The sequence below is a fragment of the Dipodomys spectabilis genome, unplaced genomic scaffold, assembly GCF_019054845.1.
Source record: "Dipodomys spectabilis isolate Male_0828 unplaced genomic scaffold, ASM1905484v1 ptg000547l, whole genome shotgun sequence".
Taxonomy (NCBI): domain Eukaryota; kingdom Metazoa; phylum Chordata; class Mammalia; order Rodentia; family Heteromyidae; genus Dipodomys; species Dipodomys spectabilis.
This window is the reverse complement of record NW_024871224.1, coordinates 2,546,889-2,553,451: the sequence shown is the minus strand read 5'-3', so window position 1 is coordinate 2,553,451 and position 6,563 is coordinate 2,546,889.

Below are 6,563 nucleotides of genomic sequence, written 5' to 3'. Positions count from 1 at the left end.
CTAAGGCCTGGACAGCCTCAGGGCTCTCTGGTTTACCTGAGTTTGCTGGCAGTTGCAGGACTGGAGATGAAGATCTTGCCTCCATCTCCTCAACCGGTGTTGCATCTTCCTGAGGGATCTTCAGCTTCAACACCTGGATCTCCATCTTTCTACTCAGTGTGGGCCCAGCTACAGACAATATCCCATGATGACCAAGATTTGAGGTAAGGGAACCCCCTCTCCTAAACCCCTCTCTTTCCAGTTTCTTCTATGCTACCCTGTGAGAGCCTTCCATCTCAGGCCATTTTCAGCTGAAGTGCGCCATCTCCTCTTCCTGGAACCCAATATCCCCTGACAGGCTCCCCTTTCCCACCAACACCTGGCCCACCACAATCCCTTGCTCCTCATCACACGGGCCACCCATACCCCATTCCCTGGCCCTCTAGTGACCCTCAAATTTTCACTGGGTTAGGGATGTGTGGACCCAGCTGCCAGAGACAACCCTAGAGGACCCAGTTCCAATGTAATAGGGCCCCACTCCCACCAGTCTCCTCCTCCCCACACCTGTAGGTCTGAACCTCACCCTCAACTCGGCCCCACCCCTCTCAGTGTAGGAAAATTCATGGGTGAGAGGATGTAGCTCCTCCATAGAAGGAAGATAGGAGCTTAGAGTTCAACCCCATCCCCTTCTGGTTAGCCCCCAGTAGTCACGGTTGCTATGAAGCAACTGCTGCGCCTCCAGCAGTTGGAGGTGACGAAGATGCCACCTCTCCCAACTGGTGCTGCATCTGTTAGAGGGACGTGGTTCCCCAGGCCCTCTTTGGCTTCTCCAGCCAGCTGATCTCCACTTTCAAGGTCACTGTGGAGTCAACTGCTGGAGCAATCAGCAAAGACCCAGAGTCAATGTAAGTGAGTGCCACCTTTCACCCCCCTCCATTACCCTTTTCTCCATTCTCTCCTCTGCTCCTCAGCAGGAGCCATCCCTAGGACACGGCTCTTAAATGTTAAGTGGGCTGAACCTGTCTTCTTCTCCTCCTTTCTATTGCCAGGTTGTCCACCTGTGTCCTTCTTCCTCACTACAGCTCTGCTATCCCCACCCCCACCCCATATTTCCCCTTCCCACAATCAATTGTTTCACCTGCCCACCCCAAACCATGCTTCCTCACTCCAGTTGCTTCCCTAACCTTTGCTTTCCTCACTCCATCCTCCATCCCTTGCTTCCTCTGCCACCCATTCCAATCCTTCCCCCATTCCTTCCCCTTCTGAGTGAGAGGATGTGCATGGCATGCACATATGAATGTGATGCAATTGGACTGAACCAAGGCAAAATAATCATTGGAGAAGGAAAGCAGGGGTTCAGAGTCTTTCCTGTCCAACATTCCACTTTGTAACATGCTTGTTTGCTCAGTTCCACTGCATCTGCTGGTACTGGAGCTAATATTGCTGACTCTTCAATGTCAACATGGAGGACTTCCACTTTCCTCGTGAGTGTGGACCCAACTCCAGGAGCCATCCCTGGACAGCCATGAATTTAGGTAAGTGGGGCATAACTCCTCCCAGCTGATCCCCTCTCCCTGACCACCCTCAACCCCATTCACCTTAGACCCCAGTGTCCCACTCTCTCTTCTCTTCCCTGTCCACTTCCTGGTTCAACCCCTCCTGTGGGAACATGTTCAGGTGAGGGAATGTGTGTGTGTGTGTGTGTGTTTGTGTCCACACACAACACACAGAAGTGGTGCCAAACTGGTCTGAACCCAGTTGTGGTGGTTGCAGACTCAGAGATATATTCATATTAATATTACTGAGATTTGCATTACAATATAAGCAATATAGGTATTTTAAGGAATTGCCCTAGATACCTAATGGATGAAGAATGGAGTTTTCCCTGCCTCCCCTCCCAGCAAGGGTTGTAGAGCTTCAGAATTACTTGTTTATTCTATGTTCACTGGCATTTATGGGGTTTGAGGTGTAGCCCTTGCCTCCTTCTCTCAACAGGTTTTATGCCTGCCACAGCAGCTGGGGAAGCCTGAGTGATCTTCAGCTATACCACATGACCTTCCTGCTAAGTGTGGGCCCAGCTGTTGGAGCCATCCTCAGAGGACATCACGAAGTAAGTGAGAACCCTGTTCTTCATTCCTTGATTTTCCATTTTCAACTCTGACCCCTGTGGCAGCCATTCCAGGACAGCCCTATTTTGAGATAATTTGGTCCCACCCCCTTTTCCAGGTTCCATACCATCTGCCAGTCCTCCCTTCCCTTCCACCAAGTTGAGCTGAACATATGCTATAGCAGGTGCCAGAGAAAGAAGATTGAGGACGGGAACTGCCCCATCTCCTCTCTTGGCTATGGCCTGTTTAGCTGGGGGTCCTGGGGGTTATGTGTATTCAGAATATGTTCCTGGCTGCTTCAGGCCAATTCACAGTACCCTGAATACAGTATCCTCAAACTTGACATTCAAGTCAAACTCTATGAATTTATGATACTATTCCAAATTACTAAAATTTATTGGATCTAGAAACCAAAAAAAATCCAACTTGTTATTTTAGTAGCAATTGATATCATGAAAGTAGAATATTGATCAGGAATAGAGGTAAGAAAACGAGACAATGAGGGAAAATGTAGAATACTGGATGTGCGTTAGAGATACAAAAATCATATCCTATAGGCTCATTTATTGAAAACTTGTCATCCTATATTGAAAGCTCAATTTACATATATAGTTACAGTTACTTTTCTTACCTATCACTTCTGATCACAAATCCTTTTATAAATTTTTATAGTACTTTTGAATAAATCACATTTTATTGTTAAAATACCTTACAGAGGGGTTACAATTACATGGGCAGGATAATGCGTACATTTCTTATCAAGTGTTGCAGCCTCCTCCTTTGTTTACACTTCACATCCTTTCCCAGCCTCCCCACCCACACCCACACCCAATCCTCCCCCCTCTCCCCACCCACACCAACGTTGTAAAGCTCATTTTTGACATGACAACTTGTACTTCTCATTGTTGCAACAGGTCCACCTGTATCCTTAAATGACGTGTTTTCCCCCATCTTCTCCACAAGTTATACTGACATCAAATATAGTGAAAGCAGGGGTTATACTATGGGGGAGGGACATACAAAGCAACAAAGTGATAATCTTATAAATGCGTTAGAAACAAATGCAAGAAAGAAAAAAAGCATTCAAATACATATCTAAGGGTTCATTTTCCTAACATCACATTATCTGACCTTTTCTGCTTGACTCATACATGTACTAGATATTGAAAATAAGGGAAACCATGGGACCTATGTTTCTTTGGGCTTGGCTTACTTCACTTAATGTAATTTTTTCCAAGTCTTTCCATTTCCTAACAAATGGGGCAATGTCTTTCTTTCTGATGGAGGTATAGAATTCCATTGTGTATATATACCACATTTTCTTGATCCATTCATCTACTGGGGGTCATCTGGGTTGGTTCCATATCTTAGCTATGGTAAATAATGCTGCAATAAACATAGTTGTGCTGGTAGCTTTAGTGTGGTCTTGTTTGTAAACATTTGGGTAAATGCCCAAAAGTGGGATTGCTGGGTCATAGGGGAGTTCTATATGAAGTCTTTTGGGGAATCTCCATACTACTTTCCAAAGTGGTTGAACAAGTTTACATTCCCACCAACAATGAAGTAAGGTTCCCTTCTGTCCACGTCCCTTCCAGCATCTGTTGTTGTTAGAGTTCTTGATTTTTGCCATTCTAACTGGGGTGAGGTGGTATCTCAATGTTGTTTTGATTTGCATTTCTTTTATAGCTAGGGATTTTGAGCATTTCTTCATGTGTCTATTGGCCATCCTTCTTTCTTCTTCAGAGAAGTTTCTCTTTAAGTCTTTAGCCCACTTATTTATTGAGCAGTTGTTTCTTTGAGGATTTGTTTTAGGGGAATTTAATTTTTTGAGTTCCAAGTATATTTTAGATGTGAGACCCTTGTCTGTTCTACGGCTAGTGAAGATCTTCTCCCAATCCGTGGGCTTTCTATTGATCTTGCTAGCTATGTCCTTTGCCATGCAGAAGCTCTGCAACTTTATGCAATCCCATTTGTCCAAACTTTCTTTAATTTGTTGTGAAAATTTCGGCCTGCACCAAGGAGACCTAGGGTTTCTCCCATTCCATCCTGTAATGTTTTCAGAGTGTCTGCTTTGACTTCGAGGTCTTTGATCCATTTTGAGTTGATTCTGGTGCAGGGTGATATGTAAGGATCTAGCTTTAGTTTTCTACAAGTAGTTAACCAATTTTGCCAGCACCATTTACTGAAGGGGCTATCTTTGTTCCATTCTATTGTTTTAGCTCCCTTATCGAATATTAGATGGCTATAGGTCTGTGGGTTCATTTCTGGGTTTTCAATTGTATCCATTGGTCCTGAGGTCTGTTCTTTGCCAGTACCAAGCTGTTTTGATTACTATGGCTTTATAGTAGAGTTTGAAATTTGGTATTGATATTCCTCCAGCAGTATTGTTTCCGTTGAGGAGCGTTTTTGGTATTCGGGGACTTTTATTGTTCCATATGAATTTTTGGATTGCATCTTCTATTTCCTTCCCATCTCCTCCCCTCCCCACTACCCCAACCTTCCCCATTTCAAAGTTGTAACGTACATTTTTCAACATAATGTCTTGTACATCTCATTGTTGCGATGGATCCACCCGTATCTTTATTTAAACAATTTGTTTTTTCCCTTCCCCTCCACAAATTATATCAACATCAAATATAGTGAAAACAGGGAATATACCGTGGGGGACGGACATACATAGCAACAAAGAAATCATCTCATAAATATATTAGAAAGAATAGCAAGATAGGGAAATCATTTGAGTGCTTATCTTGGGGATCATTTCACCTAACATCAATTTATCTGACCGTTTCCGGTTGTCTCAGACATATAGTAGTTATTGCAAATAAGGGAAACCAAGGGACCTATGTTTCTTTAGGCCTGTAGTACTTCAATTAATATAATTTTTTCCAAGTGTTTCCATTTCCTAACAAATGGGGCAATGTCATTCTCTCTGATGGAGGCATAGAATTCCATTGTGTATGAATAAGAAGTGGGCTAAAGACTGACAGAGAAACTTCTCTGAATTGGAAAGAAGGATTGCCAATAGACATATGAAGAAATGCTCAAACTCCCTAGCCATAAAAGAAGTGCAAATCAAAACAATATTGAGATATCACCTCACTACAGTTAGAATGGCTATAACCAAGAACTCTAATAACAACAGATGCTGGAGGGGATGTCGACAGAAGGGAACCCTAGTGCATTGTTGGTGGGAGTGTAAATGTGTTCAACCACTTTGGCAAGCAGTATGGAAGATTCTCAAAAGATTCCACATAGAGCTCCCCTATGACCCAGCAATCCCACTTTTGGGCATTCACCCAAAAGATCACAAACAAGACTATACTAAATCAACCAGCACGTCTATATTTATTGCAGCATTATTTACCATAGCAAACCCAGATATCCCTCAATAGATAAATGGATAAATCACACTTTTTGAATGTTATCATCTTAACGACAGTATGCTTCTACATCTTTCATTCTATGTTTCAAACTTTTATATTTTTTCTTTCTCTGTTTGCTGAATAAATATATTCCTGGAAACGATATTCACAGCAAATCTGGGTGTAATTTTCAATTTTAAAATTTCAAATATAATACAAACTTTGTTTTGACTAGTCATTTTCTAAAAATGAGTGATATTCATGAACACTAATATTTTTGTGCCTTTAAGTAAATTGAGACTTGGGTTGTTCTTATGTCTAATTGACTTAATCATTAGATTAATCATGTATAAACATGTGCATTACACTTTTTTATTTTAATATATAAAATAGTCTCCAAGGATTTACTTTAAAGTGATAATGGGAGGGTTTGTCTTCCTGTTACAAACTTTATATTTATTACAGTAAAAGTACTTGAAATACATGATGTTTACTGGAGCAATATAAAAGATGAGAACATATTTCTAAAAAGAATGGATTTATTGATTAAAACATAGAAAAGACTAAAATAGGTTTCTTCCTTGAGACTGCATAAATTTCTTATGAATGTAGCTCAAGATGAGACTCAGAGATTTTTTCATATTAATATTACTGAGATTTACATCACAATATAAGCAGTAGTGATATTTTAAGGAATTGGTCATTCAAAGCCTTAGATAGCTAATGAAGAATGGGATTGAAAATAGTAGAGGAAAACAATCAACATACAGCTATTGTGATTTTATAATACTAATATGAAAGAAATGGCACTTTCCCCTTTCTGAATAAGAAAGTTTAGCCAGTAATTTCAAAGTAAGGCATCAGTTGTAATGAGTCTAAAGTCTTTTCCTCCAAGATATCCAAGAGTACTATACTCATCCTCTGAAGAGTAAATAAGTAATTATTTTAATTAGCTTTCTTAATATTAATTTACTTGTAGCAAATTGTTTTAAATGTTTACTCCCTTTCCTTCAATGTAATAAGATACATTTCATATTCTTTCACTTTATACAAGCCTGAAATCACTATTTCAAAGTAACAGAAACAGAAAAACAAAAATAACCTGATACAA